Genomic DNA, 26,627 nt, shown 5'->3' with positions numbered 1-26,627 from the left:
CTCATGAAATATTTTTGGCACACTAGGTTATTATTCGGAATTAATTATAGTCTCCGTTTTTGACTCTTCCTGGAAGAACAACGGCCGCTATGAGCTGGAGTGTGCAGAACACAAATAAAATTAAATTGGAATCCAAACTAGAAATGCGATCCTATTTAACGCAACAAGTTTTTGTTTGCTATTCACACACGCAAAAATGCCTCTACATTATTACCAGGCCCTATAATTCTAACAAAGTTTCCTATTAACTTCCTAAGATATTATTTGAAACTTGTTTTCAGAAACAAATAAGAAATGTTATAGCTGGGATAGGCCCAGAGAGCGTCCATAATGCCAATCCTCTGAGTCACACATAAAACAGGCTCCAAGCTGCTCCTGCAAAAAGGGCGCGCAGTGCATCAACATTTTTTGGACTTCGGCATAAAGTGACCAGCGAGTGGTATTTGTGTACACAGCTCCGAGAAAGCTGGACCCCCACTCCCTCCCCAGTCGTCCCTCAGTCAGAGGCATAGCTTCTTTTGTCTCAGGGAAATTACCACTGCGACGGTGGGCTCATCCAAATGGCAGCTGCACGGAAGTCCAAGGTCAAGGTAAAAAAACGCAGACAAACAGGGTCGTAAGGAGAGTCTAGACAGACAAGAATGAACTTCACACTAGAGTATACATGCAAACTAGCCTTTATTTGGAGAGCCTCGCTTTAAAATATGTGCTGTGAGAACGGACGGACTAGAGCTCCACTTGACCCATTAAAATATCAAGAATATAACAGTTTAAGAGAACATGAGCGATCCTGATGCACTCTTATTTAAGTAGTCGGGATGAGTTCCATTTAAAACAAAGACCAACTTGCATTGGAAAGTCACAATAATATATGTTTCCATTGTCGTTCGGATGAGTCCAGATTAGTGTAAATGTATCATAGAAATGTGATCTGAGTGAAATAAGCACCCTCCTAAAATCACGAGAATGTACATATGCAGGGATTCTGTGGTTATCTTATAATCAAATATAAACTTAACGTTCTCTTGGTCTTAAAGCGAATAAAATAATATAACAGCAGGGTAAGTGCGATCATAATAACAGTTGCAGTTTTTAACTGCACTAAAGACGAAATCAGCTTCACTAATATATCTATTATATACAGTTAAATGACTAAGTGAGCTATACACCTCATAATGTATGTTCCAATTATATTTCTTGTTTTACTTCATATAACATGCCATTGTTATTGGACGGGCAGACATCACGCATACCAGCGACATAATGAGTTCCGAGACCATCCAACTGAAATAGTTTACTTATAATATATCAATAAGGTTTATAAACAGCGCACAGGCTGCAGATAGACGCGTGGCTTCTTGCAGGATTAGCACATGCTCACATTTCATAGTGCAGAGATATTATACTTATCCACTTATTGTGACATGTAGAAATAAGAACTTTATCAGACAGCTAGTGTGGTGCGCTGAAACTTTTTCTGCCATTTTGACCCATTAAGGCTTATGCATATATTTCTAGGTTAAAATAGCATGTTCAAATGGGGTGAACTGGTGCGTTTTTCTTTAGTCAGTTGTTGTTTTATTCGTCCAGTTGCAAATGAAGTTAAACAATTACTGCGAGCGAACAAAAATATGTCCATTTCTTCTTAAAGTTCGTTCAACTGCTCCAAACTCAAATTAAATATCAGTTTTGCTGGTTGAAACGTGAAGCCCCGCGTCAATCAATGAAGTAAACATTATTTCGACACTAAAAACGTTTTTCAACGTATATAATTTATATATTTTAAATTGCACTTTTTTAACTATTCAGGAAGTGGGCAGAGGGAGAGTTTGCGCAGTCTACTCAAAATTATTTTTCACTTTCAGCAAAAATACTTCTTTTTACATCCATTTTTTTTCTGCAGATCACACCCTATAAGTAGTGTATAAAAAAATACAACTTAAAAATATGGCAAAAACAAATCTAATACCACACTTTTTCTTGCATTGCACCCCAATGGTTTCAGATATTTTCTGAACTTTAAATCGGAACAACAATAGTGTCCAGCCATGATGTGGCGCTGTAAATGACAAGCAGACATCATGTCCGTCCAGACGAGTCCTGTCGAGCAGGGAGGGAGCCCGTCTGATACAGAGGTTGTGGGGGAGGGGAGAGCATCCATCTCCATGCAACTGCATGGTGCTTACCTGCAGCCACCCGCTCTCTCAACAACTGCACTGCATTAACGCACATGGACTGAGCCGACGCTCTAACAGCAAGCATAATATGCCTTTAAAGACTCGCTTGTATTGCATTACTACAGAATAGCACGTCTTGTTCATACAAATAAACGACACAAGATCTCTAAACCCATCGTTTCTGTTGTCTTGAAAGAAGAAATAACCAAAAAAAAAACAAAATAATACAACAAAAACAAGTGGACGCTGATTGAACCATAATGACTTTATTCACTTTGTGCATTTTCCGTATTCACAAACACCATGTAAATGCTGTTAAAGGTGCAAATCCATAGGCATAAAACACGCTTTCATAACCACGTAACGACTCAAGAATTTGCTGACTGCTTGCAGGTAGGCTGCAGTGTGCGTCATGCGCGCTGGAAACAGATCGTGTTCATGAGGTTCAAGCCAGCTCCGGGCGTTTATGAGATAGAGCTTATTTAATATCTAAACAAAAATCCCCGCCACACTCTTCTAACGCATGGGCGTGAGATTTATTTTACCAGAAAAACTACATAAATATGTATAAAGGTATGTTGTTAGGTTAAATCAGGACAGGGTGATGATTATTTGTTACGTTGTTTGTTTCTGCTTTAAGGTGCGAGGAAATTTTGTTGATGTCACATATTTGACCATAAAGTGTGTCTACTTGCAGGGAAAACTTTAATGAGGTATTTTGTAATATCAATGCAGCACTGCATGTTGTTTTATTAAACTATTCCATAATGTTAGCTTTTTAGAAATCAGAAACCTATTATAAAGCTGATCACTGAGATCTGAATAAGTTTTTCACTGGCAGGCTTAAGCATCTACGTAGCTTAGAGTGCTAGTCGAGAGCTTAGTTGGGCTTAGTTGTCTGACTGGTTCTGGGGTTGACTGTCTATTGCGCACACATGAAATTAAAATACAATCACCGAATGTGGAATTTCTTCGTAGGTGTTTTTAAGGCTTTAATAAACATTAAAGTGTTGTAGATTCCTTTATTGTGCTGAGCTTGCTGATGCACAGAACAACTCACAATAATTTACAAAAATAATCACGGGTTCAAATTCATGTTTCAAATATAAAGTGCATTAGCTGGCATACATTTTCAAGTCACCAGTGTATCGATCTGAAAAGAATAAAAAGCTATACTTTTTCGTAAAACCAAATTTGATTTTTTTTTTACCTCAACCCATTGATAACTACAGAGGCAGCCAGTCATGGTATTGGGTTGGTTGTCACCAAGTGTCAGGGTGTCATTGAGGGTTATTTACTTTTATTACAATGAATGGCAAAAATTAAAATTATACGCATCTTGAGCAAGCTTTTATTTGCGGTAGTGGGTATAAAAGGTTGTTTCATTGCTGGGTAATCCCTGCAAAAGAAGTAGGACAACAAAGCACAATCTGCCCTCCGTGGCAAATTATTTTATTAAATGCACAAAATAACTATGTGAACAAAAATGAAGGAGTGCGGTTTACATAAATAATATAACTAACTTTAATCTGATCAGTTTGTGCCGTGCATGTGTGAGATGTGAGCTTTTGGATAGATGTTTGCAGATGTGTGCATAGTAACTTTCCCTTCTTTGTGAAACCTAAATCGTGAATTTATTTCTCTAAAATATATAAATCAGCAGACATGAATGTAGCCATGTCTATGTGCAAGTGTATGTGTGAGTGTGTGTGGTGGATGGAGGTGGAGGGGCGTACCAGAAGGGCGGGCTCCTGTTCTGCACGCAGGAAAGCAGAGCGGTCCACTCTCAGGAAGGCAGTCCTGCTAAACTAAAACAGCATCTCAATCTGTTTTTTTTTTTTTTTTTGGTTCTTAAAGTTATATCTTTATTTCCTGCAGACCGTTCTCAGTTTACGATCAAAACCGTCTAAAGCGTTGCAGGCCAAGAGCCGAACACACCAGTGCCAGCAGTGAAGGGCTTTAAAATACAAGCGCAGCACGGCAAAAACAAGCGTTCAAACTCAGACCGCCCATCCCGAGCAGCTTAATTTCTTCCATGGAGTCCATTTGAAATTGGACGCAGACTCAGGGATAAACCTTTAAATTTTTTCACAAATAGGCGAAAGGGATGGACCGAGGTTGCGCTCAACACATTTTAATCTTGCGTAAATTGTTCATAATTACAAGCCCCTTGTAGTAACCAGTTCTTTATAAAATGAAGGCTTAAGGTGGTGACTCAAAGTAGGTATGTTTTTTTCTGTTTTGCAGTTACGAAAAGCAATTCACCAATTCATGACATTTTGCAGATCACCAACGACACAGCGACTTTGTAATCACAGAATATAGTGTTGGTTGTCCAGCTGCCAATGCAGCAAATCTAATTAAAGCATGAATTTGAATCACTGCTAATATATGTTAATTACTGCGAAAAATTCTTTGTATGAGCAGTGAAATTAAAGGAAATTAGGGAACTTACAAGACTCTGATAAAGTGGCCTTCACTAAAGCCACAAAAACTGAGAAAAATTCCACAGTACATGACTTTTTAGCACCCGCATGCATATCTGTGACAACTAACACCAGCACCCAGCGGGGCTATTGTATGTGCAAACTTTGCAACTTGTTAGGGTCCCCCTCTTGCATTGAGGTTGGGGGGTGGGGTGGTGGGGGTGTTGCAAAAGAAACTGAATTCACGCAAAATGCACCAGTTGTACAAAACCTTCGACGTTACCGTTTAAAGGAAATTAAAGATTTCTGCTGCTTGTATGAGCTGGGAAAACATTTTATGCAAATGTGGTTGGTAAATAGATCAGTGAGCAGAGACCTTTTTTCCGTAAATAATAAATATTCAAGCATGGACATAATACAGTGGAGATGGAGGTGGACCTCAGAGTAAATTTTGCTTGGGACCTTATGCAACCTTAGGTCGGCTCTGCCAGGACCAGTGAGACAACCAACACCAACTGGGCTCTTGACAAACATTTTGGGCTAGTTAATAAATGGCTTTGAGCTTCCCGGATAACAACGTGTTTAAATCAAAGCTCTTACGTTCACCATTGTAATGTGTCTGATTTTAAAATGACTAATATTGCGTGACGTTACCAAAAGCAACCACAACAAACCAATAAATAAACAAAGATGAAGGTAATACCTCCTTACTTCAGAGTTGTATGGGTCCTACAAACTGACCACTGCTAACCACGTCAGGTCAAATGTGTGATATAAGCAGAATGGCACCATTAGAGACGCTTTACCAAGCAATGCGATCACCAGCCTTCTGTTTTTGTATTTGTGAAACGAGAGGGTTGAGTTTAGGTCTTGTTAGGAAATAACTCTTTAGATCAGGATTGTACGTCAAAATTAAACCATTAAGCCAAATAAACTCTATATAGATCCTTACCTTTCCTCTTTAGTCAGCTTTATATACCGTAAATATAATGGATGGAGGTAACTGTTGCAAAGCAATGCATGGACACCATGCACACCTTAAACTACTAAAGCATGGTTTGGTTGCGACGTGACTGGTTTACCAGAGGATTGTGGGCTAACCGCAAAATAAAGCAGACCGGGCGGAGCCGCGCCCGGGACAGAGGGCAGGCTGGCCGACCACCGCGGCTGCAAAGGCCAGAGCGGATTTACAAAATACAGCACAGGCTTTACAGCGTTTTTATTTGCTGCATTTGTTATTGTTATTAATATGTAAGCCATTTCACCTCAACGCAGACCAGTAAGGCTTTGGCAAACTCCAGTGTAATTTGGGTTACGATATTTTGAACAACGCCCGATGAAATGTAGTTTGAAAATTTCAATTATTTTGTAAATAGATTTTAAAAAAAAGAGTAAAATCAAAATTTGTTAAAATAGCCACTCTGGTTTATTGAGAGTTTTTTTATTTTTATTTTTTTACTTGCAATCATTTGTTGAATTTCCCTCGTTAAAGAGCGCGCAATAATCCTGAGGACAAAAATAGTATAGCTGGGGAACTAGTTTCATAAGATGTTTTGCGTGCTTCACATTAGTTAACAGGAGCTCATCTTTGTAGAATATTTTAAAGTTTTTAGTTGGAATAAGTTGAGAGCATGTATTTTAACACATTTCAAATGTATATTTTAGTACATCAGTGCGTTATTTCAACATCAGAAATCTCTTGAAAATCTAAACTATTAGAGGGATGCTATTTATGAAAATATCACACACACACACACATATATATATATGTGTGTGTGTGTGTGCGTGTGTGTTACAATGCGATTAAGCACGTTGCTTTGACATTGTTTCAATTTTAAATTTAACAAGACTGGAGCCAAATTTCCAGTTTTTTTGCTGCAGCTCATGGATTAAAGCACCAAGAGGGCAGACAGAATAAATCCATTTGACGTCTCGTCGGAAGTCCAAGTTCAAGTTAAGAGAGGCGGTCGCTCCATCCGCCTGGATAGCAAAACAAAAGACACACACGCTCATCATTAATCATCTCACTTCTTCTACCAGGGAATGCAGCGTTGTCTTGAAACCTTTCGGGCACATTTCTGACTGTAGGTTGACTTTAAAGAAATCGTGCGAATGTATTTTGATATAGTTTTGGGATTTATATTTCTCGTCTAAGCGGATCTTTTTTGGATGCATTTTGTACAAATAAATAAATCAAGGCTCAACAGACAGGAGTAAATAGGAGTACTATATAATTACTTTAAACTAATGATTGTTAAGCTTTAGGTTGTTTAGAATGGAAAGCTTTATCTGAATTTTGTTTGGTCCATTGGTGATGAGAATATAGTACGTAAACAAAGAAAGCCACAAGATCTTCATGCATATTGATATTTTATGACAAGACAAGGTGTCTGGAATGATTTATCAAAGTGTGCACAAGTTAACAAATGTGCTAGAAGTGCTGACATAGTCCTGAAAACACACGCATTAACAGGAATTGGTGCGTCTTGCAACATATCACCTAATGAGTAATGAGCCAACATATTTGTGCAATGAGTAAAAAAAAAAATGCACATTGGAGGTTTCCTGAACGGTGAACACTCAGGATAAGCAACATGAGCGGACCTGCAGGAATCCTCAGCTCCACCTCCAGTACATTTTTTATATGTATAAAATAAAGAAATTATCAGGTTTTACCTCTCTAATTACAATATCATACTAGTAGTTTCCATTTCCCATAACATATTTCTAGCAGAGAAAAAAAGACAGAACAAAGGTTTTATTTTGGTACATCATCATTGATAACACTTTGACTATTTTCCCTATAAACAACAAAGTAAACCAAAGTTGAAATAGAGCCGAAAGCGTATCTGTGCACTCTTTAGAGCAACTTTTTCCAAACAACTCCAAATCAAAATGCTGCAAATTTACTGCGAGCAATTAAAACAAAACAACAACAAAAAAACTCGCAACGTCCTAATTTACGCAGAGGTTCAGCAGCCTAAAATCACCAAGGCTGCTGGTTTTGGAAAAGTTGCGGACTGGAAGATGATGTCAGCACCTGCTTGCAGTTGAGACGGAGCAAAGTTTCCCATGTGAAATGAAGCACATAATCCACTTTGAATCGCAAGGACGAACGAAACTGAGGCTCCTTGTTTGCTCCAAAGTGTTTGTGAACGTCTTTATGTGACAAACAAGCAGGGCCAGAATGCAGCAGGAAGCAGCGCTACGTGACACCGCGCCGCTTCAAACGCAAAGAGCTCGATATTCATCAGAAATGTGGCAAAGCGGTCACACAGGGATGAAAATGATACTTATAGCTCATGCCTTTTTTTTTCTTTCATGTAAGATTTGAAGTTGTGCGAGTGGATGTGGGGATATTTGTTGCTACTCAACCAAACACTGAGTGGTACTGAAAATGATTTATTTGCGAGTTATAGACTTTTGATGTTTAAAATGATAACATTTATTTGCGTTTTGGAAACGTAATGCTAAACCACTGAAACCTACAGCGCAATTGGATAAGTTAATTAGAAACACCAAACAATGTTTACAGACAGGCACCTGAGAAAGAGCCGCGTTGCATGGCAGTTTTTAAATTATTATAAATAAATGTGCTGTAATGCGCTTTTGCCCTGAAACACATGCGCAAATGTCTTGTTTTTTCTTAGTGCGAAACCTTGTTTGCCCCGCACACGTTCCTGCAAACAAATGTGCATTGCATCCATTGTTTGATGCAGCTGTCTGGATCTTTTAATGCTGTCCACTTTAGGGATGAGATTGCGCCTTTAGCGCATACTTACTTATTGCTTGTGTTACAATTTTTTTTTAACTTGCATTTACCCTCTTGCTATAGCAAATACGACCTTATAACATCCACTGCTTGCTAGGAGAAGAGGCCAAATAGCGTTATCTTTTTGACAAAGGGGTATGTCGGGAAAATAGTCTTTCTAATAGAATTAAATCTGTGAATGAATGAACACCATTTAAAATAAAGGGATTTTTCCATAAAATTATTATTTCAGAATTAATGTATAAAGAGAATAAGCGTGTGATCAATTAGCTTTTTGGTTATTTTCCTTATTTCTGGGCCAGACTTCTGCTTTCTTCTCTGTAACATTGTATTATATTGTTTATGTAAAACTTCCAATAGATTGCAAGGAAAACTGCAATCAACAAACTAGTTTTTGCATGGTATGTTTAGCTTTCTGGGGGTGTTTTGTTGTTGCAGGTTCTCAGAGGAGCCGCCACAAATACTACATTTTGATAGTGAAAATAATGTATTATTTCCTGTGCTTCCCATACAGGACTGGATCCATGCATCAATGAGGCAAACTGGCAAAAATCAGTGCTGCTTCATTTGTTTCACTGCATACTGCAAAGACTGCAAAGATAAGCAAGGCGAAGTTCAAGTTCAAAGTCCCTGCGCTCAGACAGAGCAGGGTGTGCTCGGAGAAGACGTCATTCAATCACATTTCCAACCACACTTGTTAACCAAAACGGGTTACATTTGCACATGCGAGCTCTTTATTTCATCCTACAGAAAAAAATACCCACACACGCATAAATATGTAGAGTACAATTTAATAAGAACTAAAGAAATAAAAACGTGGCATGCCTCGACCTTCAGCATAAATTCCTTCCTGGAGTTGCTTTAAGCCGTCAAATAGAATACAATAATACAATAAATACATTTGCTGTTGAAGGCTAATATTAATATCAGCATTACCACTGAGGATTGTATTGATCTAGGAACATGCATGCACGTTTTCTCGGTGTAAAACCAGCAAATGCACGTTAATGCGACTGAAAAAAGCAACTCAGTCGCATCTTGGTAAAACTAAAATGACGCGCATAATTTGAAAAAGACAAAATTGCAAGAATAAGAGGCATTTTGACGCACGGGTATATTTGATCAAAACAAAGGCCCGTATTGCAAATGTCTGAACTCCATCCGAGTGAAAGTCGATTTTTTTTCTCGTTTAAATCCGAGATTCAAACAAACACGTGCTTCATTTCGATTTAAATAATTATATAACTAAGATTCAAACGCAATTCAAATTTTAGAAAATATTCAAAATAACTTGTTTGGACGAAGATCCACAATGTTGTAATATTGTTTTCTATGATTGATGGAAAATGCATCGAACGCAAAAACTTCTGACTTTCAAGGTGCTACACTGAGCCGCCGCCGCCAATCTGTGTTTAAGAACCGATATTATTTAAAACAATATCGGTAAAATAATTAATTTTATATTCTGTTTAATTGCCTAATTAACGATCCAGCTGGCTGTAAAATAATCCGCATTGCTAATATATTAAATGCGTGAGAGGTTTCATATGTTGTTATAGAAGTAGGTTTGAGACTATGACAAAAGCGGCATGAGGCCTTCTGATTTTTAACCTGTTGACTAATAACGCGAGAAATAACAATAGAATCCAAATATGTCTTCTGTGCAACGAAGATCTGCCCATCTCTAGCTGATAGAATAGAAATTTTGGGGAAATTAAACTGAAATTGTGTTATTATTCAGGGCAAACTTGATCCTAAATTCCCACATTACATATTTTTTTTTCTTAAAACATCGAAATATTATTCATACGACCCAGTTTTTTTGTTGTTCTTCAGATGCAGCCTGCACCTTTAAGAGGAAAGCAAATCACGTTGTATGTTTTATTCACAGTTTAAATAGCACCTTTACACGCAGCTTCTGTTCGGAGCTTAATATTAGTCTGAGCATTTTAAATGGACAGAACCTAATGCAGAATGTAAATAACAGGCTCTAATAAATGATCTTATCTTCACAATAAATCCTGGTGGTCCGCATTAAAAAACAAAAGCCCTGCATGTGTAAATTGTTTTCTCCAGCTTGCTTTGACTGTTGTGGATTCCTGGGGAAAGAAATTCAAGAGAAAGAACATTCAGAACTTTGCTCAAAGGACAAAGAGAACATTTAGTTCTGGCTCAAATGTGGCTACAGATCTGGAAACCTTATTTTTTGTTCAAAGAACTGGTAGACATATGGGGTATATCTAAAGCAGCTCCACATCTTTTCATCCAACCTTTCCACATAAAATGCAATAAAATCACTTTGTTGCATTAAGAGCTTGAACTGACATTTCAGCTTTTCAGGGAAACAAATTGATCATCCGGTCAGTTTTAAGCCAATGCAGGGTGTGACCCACACGTTTCAGAGTATCACTGTTTTTTTATTCAATAGGTGCCAGTACCAGGTAGCTGTTTGTAGTGTGGGTGAGTCTGGTGTGAAGAGATCTAAATGCAGCTGAAAGTACTGACCTAGAAGTTGGTTTTTGTACTGCCGGAAAAATTTTATTGTGAAGAGGCACCTTAACTCATCTAAGAGTTTGAATTAAGTTTTGAAAGCAATGCCTGATTTTGTGACTTTTTTCAACAGTTTAAAAATTTGGTAGAGACAAGACTGGCAAAGCAGGACAATTTCTACATTTCTAAACAATTCTAATGAATGAATGAATAGAACAGAATTTACCTCAAGGTGCAAGGTCATACAATACAAAAAACACAACATAAAGTCAATTAATAAATAAATGTGAGTTCATGTAAAGTTTGTTGCCCTTGTTGTTGCCCAGTTATATTTGCAAGAAATATAATGGATCAGTTAATGTTTGATTTCATTGTCTTTATGGCTTTGAAAATAAACCATTTCTAAGTCTGTTCACACAGAAGCTTGCAAAACCTTTTATCTTTTTCACATTTTGTAAAAAAAAAAAAAAGTAAACACAAAATCCAATATTAATCAGAGCATTAAGATCATTAATCAAAGAAGCAGCAAAATGGTCTATGGTAACTTTGGAAGAGCTGCAGAAAGCCATAGCTCAGCAGGGACAATCCGTTGAGAGGAGAGCTATTAGTCATGCATTCTGAAAATCAAGAGTGGTTGATTGCTAACCTGTTCAAAGGATTTCCCTCTCCAGTATGCCACAATACATAGAGACACAGCAAAGATGTAGAGAAGAATGTGCTGTGGTCAGATGAGACCAAAACTAAATGTTTTGGCCTACATGCAAAATACTATGTTTGGTGGAAAACTAACAGCCTAAACAGATGATGTCAAATGTAAAAGAGGTGGTGGCAGCATAATGCTGTGGGAAGTCTTTTCTTCAGCAGCAAGCGGTCAGAGTGGATTAGTAGATGCAACCATGAAAGAAAACCTGTCAAAAGCTGCAAAATACTTCAGACTGGTTTGGTGGGTCACCTCCCTGCAGGACACCAACTGTAAACATGCAGTCAGCGCTATAATAGAATGCTCTACATCAATGCATGTTCATGCGTTATAATGACATAAATGGAAATATAACAACATTTTTGTCAAGACTTGAAAACTGATATTCATAGGTGCTCTACGTCTAATTTAAGTTATTTTGCAAAGAACAGTGTGCACAAATTCAAGCTTTCAATTTTAGTCTGTGTATGTGGAAACCCTGTAGAGACATACCCTACAACAATTGCAGCTGAACCTGCAGTGAAAGGTTGTTCTACAAACTATTAAATTAGACTAAATACAAATGCACACCAGAGTTTTGAGATACTTATCCATAAAAAAGAATCCAAAATATGTATCATTTTCCTTCTACTTCACAATTATGCACTACTTGGTCTTGTTCTATTACAAAAAAATCCAGATAAAATATGTTGACATTTTTGGTTGTTAGGAAACAAACTGTGAAAAAGAGTTCAAGTAGTATTAATGCTTTTGAATGTACACAGCGACATGTAGAGAAATGGTGATAAGGATTGTCAACCTCTACACTTCTATTATAAAGAGCTTTGTGCTTGAAAAGGCAATCATACGTTGACATATTTTGTAAAGTGTTCTCCAAACATCACAGATTGCACATCTTTTCAAAGGGACACCTGCAAACATCTAATCTTGACTTCATTTTCATTTCTGCAATTAGCAGAAATGAAAATGAATCCATGCTAAAGAAAGCTTTTTTAATATTTAGGTGCTTTGGTCCTTTTACATTTTTTAATCTGGTATATTTGTTTTCTTTTTCTTTATCCTAAAGGTATTAAAATAATCTCTCATTGCTAAAAACAAGTGAGTATTTTCTGACAGTTTTAAAGTGAATAATCTTGTTGATGACAACAACACCAAGCTGGCTGCAGCACAGTTGGCATCCATTTTATAGCTTGAAGGCAAATAAAATGCTGCCTTTTCTGTCCCTTTCTGCCTCGTCTTCCAGTCTTTACACCGATTTGTTTCTTTTACCTGAAAAATATTAAGTTGACATAGCTTAGAAAAGGTAAGTTTTAGATGCATCAGCCCAAGCTAAACATTCAATTTGTAAAGTTTCTTTGCATGCAAGATTTTGCTTTAAACTTGCAAAGACTACTACCAGCATAAGGTAAATCTTAAAAGGGGTTAGATCTTCTTAAAATAATCCAATTTATTATTTAAGGTCAAAATAACTGATTAAAGAGATTAAAGCAAAACTCTGTTTGAAGAAACTGCAATTTGAGTGATTTGTCTTTAGCAAATAAGTCAGAATAAGAAAAGATATGCAAACACACACATTCATATGTTTCAGTTTTACTGAGTTTTCTGTTGTTTCTTTTCCCATGTTTTTAAGTGAAGATTTTAATTATTTTAGAATTTACATTTGGCATTCAGTTGCACTTGCAAATCAAATTTTAATTTGTCTTAGAACAAAGAACACATAACAATCACATCTGGCCCTTAGCAGAAAAAGGTTTCATATTATAACCATGTGCAGCTGCAGCAACAAAACACCTCAAAGTTGAATGTTTAGGCAGCCTAAGTAGCTACGCTCTATAAATCAAAAACACATTGCAGAGACAAATGCATTGGGCAAATCAGGTAATGAGTTTTATTTTTCATGAATCACATTTAATGAATCCAGTGCATGCTTAATGTGGGATCTGGGGACCTGATATCAAGAAGGCTTCTACTATCAGGCAATTGTGCTGCCATAAGGGCTAACTTACTCTGCAGCAGCAATTTAGATAGTGAAATACATCAAATCCCATCCAGCTGAAGGGTATGACCCAAACCGAACTGTAATAGGATGATAAGTTTTAATAATTAAATAATGTTACTGAACCTAGATTTTGTACAGAGTGGGGCAATTCTTTTGCATTGAGGCTGGTGTTCTGCACTAATAAACCTCAATCAAAAAGATTAATTATCACTTCCACCTGCAACCAAGTTCTGCAGAAGTCTTCATAAGACCTATTCATTGAAATCTTGTGTGTTCAAGCAGGGAAATATATAAAATGTACCCTAAAGGCCAGTTCCCAGCACTTATAGCATCACACTTTTGACAAGCAGGACGAATGAACAACAAAACCCTAACAAATAAATAAATTCAGGCATTTCAGTACCAAACAAAACCTTAGCTTACAAAATATCTGTTTTTAAACTTCAAGTACTACTTTACACATATTATCTGGTTACAAGTTCCCAAACCAAAATCGTTGAATGTCGACCATGTTTAAAGAGAAACATGTGAGTGTCAGGAAATAATGACTGAAGCTGAGCTGATATTTGGCAAACAAACATTCTTTCCGGTCGACCATTTTTTGCTGTGTCGTCAGAGCTGTAAAACCTCCTGCTGTCAAGTTATTGATGTTGTAAACGGGAACACACTTACAGTGAGGCGGCCAAATGAAATCTTGTCATGGCAACTGACTGCTGCTAGATTGGTTTTTGTCACACTGGCAGCGCACCTCAGTGGACGCCAATGTCTGTTTGTTCGGACCGGTCTGAAAGATCTCAACAGTTATTTAAAGCTGGAGCAATAAAACGTCATGTGCATGGTACACGGGGCATGAAGCTCTCAGACTCTACTGTTTCTTTGACTTCCCTTCATAGCGCTATAGATTAAACCTCATCGGCATTAATAAAATGTCTCTGCAGTTATTTCATAGCTTTCCATGAAAAAACTGATTTATATATATATATATATACATATACATATACATATATATATATATATATATATATATATATGTATATGTATATATATATATATATATATATATATATATATATATATATATATATATATATATATATATATATAGGGGGGACCACAGGAAACACAGAGTTAGAAAAGTAAATATAGACACTAAGTATGGCCACACGGCAGATCTTCATAACTTATCAAGGTGCATTATCAGAAGACATGGTTACAAAAAGTAATCCTTTGTAATCATTTGTAATTAATTGCCATGATTGAACAAAGAAAGACTCTTCCTCCAAAAAGATTTAATTCTTGCACTAGTTGATATTCTGTGGTCTTTTTACACCAAGTATAGATGGAGAAAACAGCAACCTTTCTATGGTATCCAGCGCCGCTGAGGTCTTGTCAAGCTTTTTTCGTTCAAACAAGGTTTGGCACCATGTTAGTTTAGCTTTGAAGTCCAGTTGATTGCAATATTCTTCCATATCTTCAAATGACACAAGTTAAAGCTCAGTGGTTTGTCACAGTTTGCATTCCTTTCTGAGTTAAAGTGCAAGTTATCCCTGTTTTTGGTGAACTTGGATATAATTATACACGGCTCCTCTGCAAAATACTTTACAACTACAAAGTACTTCTTACGTTGTTGTTCTATTTTGTGATATTTTTTATCTGTGTGTTTTTCATACAACAAGTATGAAAAGTGACACACATTTAACATGAGTTAAAATAAGAATAACATTTTAGCTATGAGCAAAATGTCTGAATTGCACAAACACAAGATTGTAGTAAAACCTTGATTCTGGATTATCTCCAGTTACTAAAAAAATATACATTTTGAAGTCTGCCATTTTCTCTCCAACCTAAAGGCTGGATCTTGTTGCATTTTTGTGTCGCTTGGCACAAGTCTAAACAGCATCCGTGGGGTACCCAGCATTTTGTAAGTCATGGGAAATCTAGGGCCCAGGGTTTAAGGAAGAAAATGCTTCTGTGTCCAGCTAACATCAGGAATAAGAAAACCTTGCTTGTTAGCTGCAGCTGCACCCTCTAGTCTGTGTAATTACTGCTCTGTCGACCATTTATTTTCAGTGTCCACTTGTTTTATTTTTCCCTTTGTCTGGCTGGGCTCCCTTCCTGTTGTGAGTGGTCACTGCTTGCTTATTCCTCCCACTTTAAGGTAATTATGCTCAAAAGTTTATCTGCACTACTCTTCACTCATCATAAGTCTGTTATAGTACACAGCAGGCTAGAGAATAAATCTTGCAACCGGGGTTAAACCTGGTTTAAACCCAGTGCAGCACAGTGGCTCAGTTCTTAGCATTGCTGCCTTGCAGGAAGAAGGTCCTGGGTTTCGAGAACTTGCTGCATTGAGTTTGCATGTTGTCTCTGTGCTTGCATGGGTTCTGGCCTTAGTATACAGCTTTCTCAACTTTAGTCCTTGTGCTTCTTAAATGGGACAAAGGGGAACCAGCCTCTTGCAGTGAGGGTTCAAAAGTTCTCCAAGGGGATCGAGGATGACCTTCCTCAGCCTGAGACTGTTTTTGTGTGCTTTGAGATGGTTCAGGATAGCCTCCTAATGAGCTGTAGTCAGGTTTTCTAACCAGTGCACCCTCCAGATTGCTCTCCAGAGCCCCACATGTAAACCCTGCAGCCCTTAGATCACCCTCCTTGGCTCTGTTGCTGGAACCTATGGCTTTCATATCATCTCCTTCTTGAATCCAATGGTCCCCAGGTCATCCTTCCCAGCGTCTTCATCTGTTTCTGCAAATGCATCTGCTTGATCTGATAATCATTGGATCTGAGAACCTGTGGGCCTCCAGAAACTCATCTTTTGATCCAGTGACCTCTGGATTGCCATCCTGGCCTTTTCATGGATCAAGCAGCACCTGGTTCACCCTCTGGAGCTGTGAAGCCGATGCTTGCCACCTTTCAGTCTCCATTCAGAGTTCTGCTGCTGTTCTATGTGGCCTATCTGCAGCCCTCCAGTGCCTCTTCATGGGAAACCGCAGCCTTCAGGCCACCTTCTAGAGCCTTGTCAATTGACGTTCATCCAAAAAATAAGCAGAAGCGCTTTTAATGTAAGGTGACATTTGTATGATATTTTTGTGTAGTATTATGAACCTACTGTGAAAGTTTAAAGGCCAGGTTGGCAAGGTTTTGGTGTTTCTTTGGGAATAAAAGTGGGAGTGTCTGAAGGTTTTGTGATAATGGGTGATGACTTGATTTAACCAGGGCACCATTTATGCAGGAATCACCTGTGTTTAAGGGGTGGCCCAACAAGGATTTCAGACAATCTATAAAGTACTCTTCACACAAACAGACAGGCAACCTCAATTTCAATGGAGAACACTAGTATGTTTCACAAACTTAGTAATGGACCAGGGTGAATTATCAGATATTTGCTTTTCTAAAAGTGAGATCATGTAAACTGAGAATGCTCAATCATAATGCTGTTTAAAGTAATTAAAGATTGCCCAATGCTTCTATCTTCACCTTTTCTGAGTGTGGATAAGAGTATTATCTAAAGTATAATCATTGTTATGTAGTGAACTATTGAAAGATTAGTTGAAACTACCTCAGCCTTGATGAGTCACTTAACATAATCTATACAAGCATTTAGGTTATTAGCTAAACAGGTCAAGCCTGGTAGGCCAACAAACCCTTACCAGTCTTAAGCCAGTCAGTCATTTTCTACCACTTATTCCATAGTGGGTAGCAGGGGAGCTGGTGCCTATCTCCAGCAGTCTATGGGCGAGAGGCAGGGCTGTGGCTTTGGACTGTGGGAGGAAGCTGGAGTACCTGATGAGAACCCATGCATGCACAGGGAGAACATGTGTTCCCTGGCTGGGAATTGAACCCAGGACCTTCTTGCTGCAAGGCAACAGTGCAACCAACTGCGCCACCGTGCAGCCCTCCTGTCTTAAGCATCCAAGAAAATCATTTAATCTGCTTCAGAAAAACTAAGTTGTGTTTACTCAAATTAAGTTTGTCAGGTCAAAAGTAGTTGTATTAAAGCAGACATTTATCATTCAGGCTTTTCTTTCCCTATTGTTAATTATTGATGAGTGCTAAAATCTGAATCTTCTTTATATCACTCGGCTTGGCAACATAATGCAGGGCAAACTTTGACATATTCAAATGAGTATTCAAAAAGTAAAATAGGTCTGCTTCTGTATTTCGATTTCCTTTAGCTTTAGTCTGATATTAATTTGGCAACATTTGATTTGCAGCTTTATATTTATTGCAAACAGAGAAGAAACAAGTCTCTAATGAGTGACCCTCACCTCATTAGTCAAATTATTTAATTTTCTGTTTTTTTTTTTGTTTTTTGTTTTTTTATGAAATTACCATTGGAAGCTGTAATCCATAGAAACAATGATCTGTTCACAATTCCAGCACACCTCTTTACCTTTGACTTCACTAAGTAATCACCAATGGCACGTTATCACTGCAGGTCTTAGTTTTCTAAGACCTTGCCTGGGATGCGATTGGTTGATCCCTGGTTGTTGACACAAATTTATTGTGACCGCATCTGACTCTGTTGTCAGAGCCAGCCCTACCAATTGTGGCGCCCTAGGCAAGATTTTATATGGCGCATCCCTCAATGGCGATTTGCATAAGCTTGCAAAATAAATCAAAAAGCATTATTTTTACCACTGTGTTTATTATATAACATGCAACCCAATTTAAATGCTTAACAAAATACAAATTATTACAAAAATATATTTAAAAAAACAATATAAACAATACTCTTAGCAAAAAATTAAACTCCAATCCAATGGTGCAACCTTGGTTCCTGATGCAGCATCCCTGGGCACCTTTGAGGTGGAGAGGCCAGAAGGAGTGCTTGAGGTTGGTGAAGTTGTGAGCCAGTAAACTGGCAGTAAACTGGCAGTTATGGCATGTGTCAAGGTGTGTGGTGATGAAGGTCCAAAGTGGCTACAGGACATCGGCAGGCGCATGGTGGATGGATATATTTGAATGAAAACGTACTGACACAGAGGAAACACGGGAATCTGGGAGACAACAACAGACGACCCGACAACGAAGGGACACAAAACAGGAACTTAAATACTGAGGTGAAAGGAACTAAAGGTCCTTCTCAAAATATTAGCATATTGTGATAAAGTTCATTATTTTCCATAATGTCATGATGAATATTTAACATTCATATATTTTAGATTCATTGCACACTAACTGAAATATTTCAGGTCTTTTATTGTCTTAATACGGATGATTTTGGCATACAGCTCATGAAAACCCAAAATTCCTATCTCACAAAATTAGCATATCATTAAAAGGGTCTCTAAACGAGCTATGAACCTAATCATCTGAATCAACGAGTTAACTCTAAACACCTGCAAAAGATTCCTGAGGCCTTTAAACCTCCCAGCCTGGTTCATCACTCAAAACCCCAATCATGGGTAAGACTGCCGACCTGACTGCTGTCCAGAAGGCCACTATTGACACCCTCAAGCAAGAGGGTAAAATACAGAAAGAAATTTCTGAACGAATAGGCTGTTCCCAGAGTGCTGTATCAAGGCACCTCAGTGGGAAGTCTGTGGGAAGGAAAAAGTGTGGCAGAAAACGCTGCACAACGAGAAGAGGTGACCGGACCCTGAGGAAGATTGTGGAGAAGGGCCGATTCCAGACCTTGGAAGACCTGCGGAAGCAGTGGACTGAGTCTGGAGTAGAAACATTCAGAGCCACCGTGCACAGGCGTGTGCAGGAAATGGGCTACAGGTGCCGCATTCCCCAGGTCAAGCCACTTTTGAACCAGAAACAGCGGCAGAAGCACCTGACCTGGGCTACAGAGAAGCAGCACTGGACTGTTACTCAGTGGTCCAAAGTACTTTTTTCGGATGAAAGCAAATTCTGCATGTCATTCGGAAATCAAGGTGCCAGAGTCTGGAGGAAGACTGGGGAGAAGGAAATGCCAGAAGTCCAGTGTCAAGTACCCACAGTCAGTGATGGTCTGGGGTGCCGTGTCAGCTGCTGGTGTTGGTCCACTGTGTTTTATCAAGGGCAGGGTCAATGCAGCTAGCTATCAGGAGATTTTGGAGCACTTCATGCTTCCACCTGCTGAAAAGCTTTATGGAGATGAAGATTTCATTTTTCAGCACGACCTGGCACCTGCTCACAGTGCCAAAACCACTGGTAAATGGTTTACTGACCATGGTATCACTGTGCTCAATTGGCCTGCCAACTCTCCTGACCTGAACCCCATAGAGAATCTGTGGGATATTGTGAAGAGAACGTTGAGAGACTCAAGACCCAACACTCTGGATGAGCTAAAGGCCGCTATCGAAGCATCCTGGGCCTCCATAAGACCTCAGCAGTGCCACAGGCTGATTGCCTCCATGCCACGCCGCATTGAAGCAGTCATTTCTGCAAAAGGATTCCCGACCAAGTATTGAGTGCATAACTGTACATGATTATTTGAAGGTTGACGTTTTTTGTATTAAAAACACTTTTCTTTTATTGGTCGGATGAAATATGCTAATTTTGTGAGATAGGAATTTTGGGTTTTCATGAGCTGTATGCCAATATCATCCGTATTAAGACAATTAAAGACCTGAAATATTTCAGTTAGTGTGCAATGAATCTAAAATATATGAATGTTACATTGTCATCATGACATTATGGAAAATAATGAACTTTATCACAATATGCTAATATTTTGAAAGGACCTGTATATGGAAAACAGGTGGGTGCTATCAACAGAAACACAAACAGTTGCATATGGGAATGCTAAGCTACACAGTATTAATAATAATGTGTACTTTAACACTGATGTAAAGTTTAAAACATTTAACATGCTTTAGACAATGTGAACAACTAGGGATAAAAATATAATATATAAAGGATTGAAAAGGGTTAAGCATTTTGATTCAATGTTAGAAGCAGGAAAAACATTGGCTAGCCAGATGTACATACAACAAATAATAAAAGCATAGACTAAGCCAAGGTAGACATATATTAAGTACAAGGAAATGCCACTATTGTTTACGGTGGCCGGGGGGTGCAAAACACTTTTACAAGTACCGAAACAAATTTACATTTCAGAAAAAAATTTACATTTCAGAAAACAAATTTACATTTCAGAAAATCAACCGGAAAGGGAATGTACCAACGCCGAGGCTGACCCGGAAGTCAGCCTCAGGGGCTGCATCCTTTGAAGGCCGTATTTGTAGGCCGATTACGTTACAGCGCGGCGACGAAGGCTGTCCCACTTCATGAATCATGACTCCCTCAAATGCGGCCGACAAATGTGTCCTTATTTTGCCCGATTTGAAGGATGGGTCGTGAGTATCCTTCGCGGCCCATCATTTCCCATCATTCATTGCGGGTCGAAGCGGATTGGTCAAGCAGGGGAAGCCATGGCGGACCATAGCAACAAAAGCTGTGAGTAAATTGTGGAAAATTACACTTTCTGTGACACAAATTAACTTCTACAATGTTTTTAGTGAGGGAATATAACTATGTAGACGTGAAATATCTGTTTGATTTATCTAGACATCGCTTAATTTCAAACGTGCTCCGACGTGTTCGGAGTTTTCCGTTCCCGGCGTAGTAACCGGCTCGCCTCGCCAGCCCTACCGGCGGTGAGGCGAGCTGGCCCGGTAGAGATCTGACCGGACTATCGGCACTAAGCTCCCGCTGGCAGTCATCACAATGAACGTTTAACACAAGTGATTTCTAACAGTTTATGTTATTATTTTAATTGTTACTGAAAATCGATTTAACATTTCAGGTGATATTAAGGTTAACCAGAATAAATGGACAGTTTTATGTAATCCAATTGTATCGCTGGACAGTGTGATTGAGAATAAATAAGCTTTTCAATATTAATTTTTAATGAAGAAATGTGCTACATTTTTTTAAAGTTTATTTATAGTTCAGTTAGCATTATAATTTCTGATTCCAGGTAAACCCAACGAGGAATACACCTCCAAATGTAAGTGAATCTCATTAAAAAGGTTAAAAGTTTGAAAGAGGTTGTTTTAGACATTTGCATAGAAATATTTTAATATTTTCTTCAAATTAAGACAAATGTGAAATCAAAAAAGGCTTTATTTTTGCTGTGATATTAAGTAAGATGTTTTTTTTTTGTTGGTATTTTCATATTTTTTTAGGTACGAAGGAGCAGATGGGCCAGTTTATTAAGCTCGGGGGTGAGAACCACCACCTTTTTACTGGAGCTAAAAACTCAACCACCGTGGCTTGGAGGTACAATAACAACATTCTTTGCTGTCAGTTTCTGTCCAGTTTCAATAACTCCTATCTTTCTAACTTTCATAAATATCCATCCAGTGATTAACATACTTCTTTTGGTTTAGGACAATTCTGGAGAAGATGGACCAACAGGGGAAGGTCACCCCCTTTGCAGGCCAAAACAATGTGGGACAATTTGAAAAAAAAAAAAGAATTTAGATTATGTTCAGAAGTTCTTATGTCACACACAAATAAAAAAAATATTTCTAAAAGTCTTGTTGGTTTCTCTGTTTGGTCAACTCTTTTTTTTATTTCATCTAACTTTAGGATTGTAAGTATCCAGGGTCAGGAGAGGGAGTCAGTGAAAAGCCCACTGCTGCTACTTGGCCCTGGTTTGTCCTTATGGATGAGATGTTGGGACAGAGGCCTTCCACAACACCTCCTGTCCTAATTGCCTCCATCCCTGAGGACACTCCAGGGCAAAGCAGAGCGGTGGGCAACCAGATGGAGAAGGAAGACAGTGAGCCAGCAGGAAGGGGTCAGAAAAGAAAGAGGGACAGAGATGATGGAGTTGATCAGGGAGGACATGAGGGCACAGAGAATGGACAGACTGTTTTCCAAAGAATGGCACCAAAAAAAGGTGCTACATAAGAAATATTAAGTTTTGTTCAGATTGTTTCTTAAAGTTTTAAGCTGTTCTAATACATTTCAAAATTGTTTTTGTCACCAATGTTATTTACATTTGATCTAACAATACATCAACTTCATTTAACGTTATAAACTGAATTTATTATGAAAAATACAAACAGCATTTTAAACAGAATGGGGGAAGAAAACATTCAAACAGATCAAGATTACAAGACAAAAGGCATAAAATAAAACTATGTACAAGTATTTACAATGGCGACAGCAGGATCAACCTGAGTGACCTGTTCCTGGAACGACTCTTCAACAGAACAAAGAGGCAGATGTCTTTCTGAACAGAAAGTCTCTGGCGGTGTGGCTAAATCTTTCACAAGGTCAGAGACTTGGATGAGATGCTGCAACTGAGACCTGTGATTAGTCATTCTGGATGGTGAGCGAAGCATCACACAGGTGGTCTGCAGATGTTTGTGATTCTTCTCTCCACTGTCCACGGTATCGTTCATCAAGTGGGTTTAAAGGGCTGGCTGAATTGACGGCTGTCACATCACTAAGAGGTAATCGGAAAAATGCAGAATTAGAAAATGGTGCTCACAAAATATTACAATTAGTTATATCCCTCAAAAATTAATCACATCTATAATATTATACTTGGCTGACACAGTAGTCATGTTCTGGTGGTACCTCCTCCAGGGCAGACACCTCAGCTGAAAGCTGGTCCCGCCAGAGAGCAACGCTGACTGCCTCAGTCCCGACCTCACCCTCATCCTCTTCTACAGCCTCCTTTGGGTCATCCTCTGGGGCCATGACATCCCCAGCACCAAAGCAGATGTTGTGGAGGATGGCGCATGCTGTTATGACCTGAAAACAATTTAAAAGAGGGTGCATATGTGTGTATATTATGTATAATGTATATATAAAATGGATCTAGGTCAAAACTTACGTGTGGTACAAAGGTGTCGTGCACCTCCAGCGTTGCAGGAAGATGGCCCTGAATCTGGTTTTCATCATTCCAAAAACACTGTTAAAGCGCTGGGCTCCCACACCATGTCTTGTTCTCTTGTAGGGAGTGATGAGTGGGAGTGGATATTGGAGGCATGGGTACCCTCCATCAGCAAGGATAAAATGCCCTGGAGGAGGATAAACTGTACAGTGGGCTGTGGCGGAGCACTGTAGAGTCTTGCACTGACCCAGGCCAGCCCACATACGTGTCAATAAAATGGCTCTCAGAAACTGCTTGCAGGATTATGGAAGGGAAGAGTTTCCTGTTCCTGTAGCACTGACCATCAGGGCTGCTTGGACACCTGAAGTGGATATGGCAGCCATATATTGCACCCATGGCTTTAAGAAAAGCTCTGTGGCGTGCCAGCCCTGCAAACTCACGGGACACTGCCTTAAGTCCTCAGGGGTCTTTAGAAGGTAGATGACCTGGTGACGAATAGCCACGATCTGCTCTGTAACTCTGTGGACGATGCGATGGACAGTAGAGCGAGGCATCCCAAACACTCTGCACACCACTCTGTAGGATGTGCCACTTGCCACCAAGAAAAGAAAAACCAAGGTCTCAATAGTAGCACCCATCCATGTTGCCTATCCTGGTGCAAAAGATTAAGCAGCACTGACAGAGACTCCCTGCTCAGCCGAAAATCAGGCCTGGTGTCCTCCTGGTTGAAGAAGCGTTTCAGGACTGGGACACTCAGGTTGATCCTGCAGTAAAGGGGTCTGGTCTAGAAAAGGGAAGAATGGAGATGGAAAAACACATTATTTTTAAGGCATGCTTCTGGATATTTTAAGTGATCAAAGCAAGTAGATACCAATACACCAAAAACACTGCATTATTATATAATTATCTAAGAACAGCCAGAGGGGATCGAATACTTTATAATTCCCATCTATCTTAAAATTGAAAGTTGTTGCTTATATATATATATATATATATATATATATATATATATATATATATATATATATTTATATATATATATAAAATATGTCGACATACATTAGCCATAAACTTGCTATCTCTTTGTTTATTGGCTAGTTAAATCAAACATCTTTTTTACCTGAACATGATTGTCTCTGGATTGTACCTGGAGTCAGAAATTATAATGCTAACTGAATTATAAATAAACTTTTAAAACATATAGCACATTTCTTCATTAAAAATTAATATTGAAAAGCTTATTTATTCTCAATCACACTGTCCAGCGATACAGTTGGATTACATAAAACTGTCCATTTATTCTGGTTAACCTTAATATCGCCTGAAATGTTAAATCGATTTTCAGTAACAATTAAAATAATAACATAAACTGTTAGAAATCACTTGTGTTAAACGTTCATTGTGATGACTGCCAGCGGGAGCTTAGTGCCGATAGTCCGGTCAGATCTCTACCGGGCTAGCTCGCCTCACCGCCGGTAGGGCTGGCGAGGCGAGCCGGTTACTACGCCGGGAACGGAAAACTCCGAACACGTCGGAGCACTTTTGAAATTAAGCGATGTCTAGATAAATCAAGCAGATATTTCACGTCTACATAGTTATATTCCCTCACTAAAAACATTGTAGAAGTTAATTTGTGTCACAGAAAGTGTAATTTTCCACAATTTACTCACAGCTTTTGTTGCTATGGTCCGCCATGGCTTCCCCTGCTTGACCAATCCGCTTCGACCCGCAATGAATGATGGGAAATGATGGGCCGCGAAGGATACTCACGACCCATCCTTCAAATCGGGCAAAATAAGGACACATTTGTCGGCCGCATTTGAGGGAGTCATGATTCATGAAGTGGGACAGCCTTCGTCGCCGCGCTGTAACGTAATCGGCCTACAAATACGGCCTTCAAAGGATGCAGCCCCTAAGGCTGACTTCCGGGTCAGCCTCGGCGTTGGTACATTCCCTTTCCGGTTGATTTTCTGAAATGTAAATTTGTTTTCTGAAATGTAAATTTTTTTCTGAAATGTAAATTTGTTTCGGTACTTGTAAAAGTGTTTTGCACTTTTACAAGTACTTTTACACCGTAAACAATAGTGGCATTTCCTTGTACTTAATATATGTCTACCTTGGCTTAGTCTATGCTTTTATTATTTGTTGTATGTACATCTGGCTAGCCAATGTTTTTCCTGCTTCTAACATTGAATCAAAATGCTTAACCCTTTTCAATCCTTTATATATTATATTTTTATCCCTAGTTGTTCACATTGTCTAAAGCATGTTAAATGTTTTAAACTTTACATCAGTGTTAAAGTACACATTATTATTAATACTGTGTAGCTTAGCATTCCCATATGCAACTGTTTGTGTTTCTGTTGATAGCACCCACCTGTTTTCCATATACAGGTCCTTTCAAAATATTAGCATATTGTGATAAAGTTCATTATTTTCCATAATGTCATGATGAAAATGTAACATTCATATATTTTAGATTCATTGCACACTAACTGAAATATTTCAGGTCTTTTATTGTCTTAATACGGATGATATTGGCATACAGCTCATGAAAACCCAAAATTCCTATCTCACAAAATTAGCATATTTCATCCGACCAATAAAAGAAAAGTGTTTTTAATACAAAAAACGTCAACCTTCAAATAATCATGTACAGTTATGCACTCAATACTTGGTCGGGAATCCTTTTGCAGAAATGACTGCTTCAATGCGGCGTGGCATGGAGGCAATCAGCCTGTGGCACTGCTGAGGTCTTATGGAGGCACAGGATGCTTCGATAGCGGCCTTTAGCTCATCCAGAGTGTTGGGTCTTGAGTCTCTCAACGTTCTCTTCACAATATCCCACAGATTCTCTATGGGGTTCAGGTCAGGAGAGTTGGCAGGCCAATTGAGCACAGTGATACCATGGTCAGTAAACCATTTACCAGTGGTTTTGGCACTGTGAGCAGGTGCCAGGTCGTGCTGAAAAATGAAATCTTCATCTCCATAAAGCTTTTCAGCAGATGGAAGCATGAAGTGCTCCAAAATCTCCTGATAGCTAGCTGCATTGACCCTGCCCTTGATAAAACACAGTGGACCAACACCAGCAGCTGACATGGCACCCCAGACCATCACTGACTGTGGGTACTTGACACTGGACTTCTGGCATTTCCTTCTCCCCAGTCTTCCTCCAGACTCTGGCACCTTGATTTCCGAATGACATGCAGAATTTGCTTTCATCCGAAAAAAGTACTTTGGACCACTGAGTAACAGTCCAGTGCTGCTTCTCTGTAGCCCAGG

At 38.8% G+C, this 26,627-nt stretch overlaps 1 long non-coding RNA gene across 1 annotated transcript; it reads left to right on the top strand.

The window, feature by feature from the left end:
* The first annotated feature begins 442 nt into the window (after nucleotides 1–442).
* Nucleotides 443–21,712, top strand: LOC124874964. Its single transcript, XR_007039924.1, has 3 exons — nucleotides 443–590; nucleotides 21,474–21,503; nucleotides 21,682–21,712. It is a non-coding gene; the product is annotated as an uncharacterized LOC124874964 (long non-coding RNA).
* The last annotated feature ends 4,915 nt before the right edge of the window (nucleotides 21,713–26,627 follow it).

The sequence above is a fragment of the Girardinichthys multiradiatus genome, chromosome 1, assembly GCF_021462225.1.
Source record: "Girardinichthys multiradiatus isolate DD_20200921_A chromosome 1, DD_fGirMul_XY1, whole genome shotgun sequence".
NCBI classification, from domain to species: domain Eukaryota; kingdom Metazoa; phylum Chordata; class Actinopteri; order Cyprinodontiformes; family Goodeidae; genus Girardinichthys; species Girardinichthys multiradiatus.
Note: the sequence above shows the minus strand (reverse complement) of the source record. Positions and strands in the feature narration are given on the sequence as shown.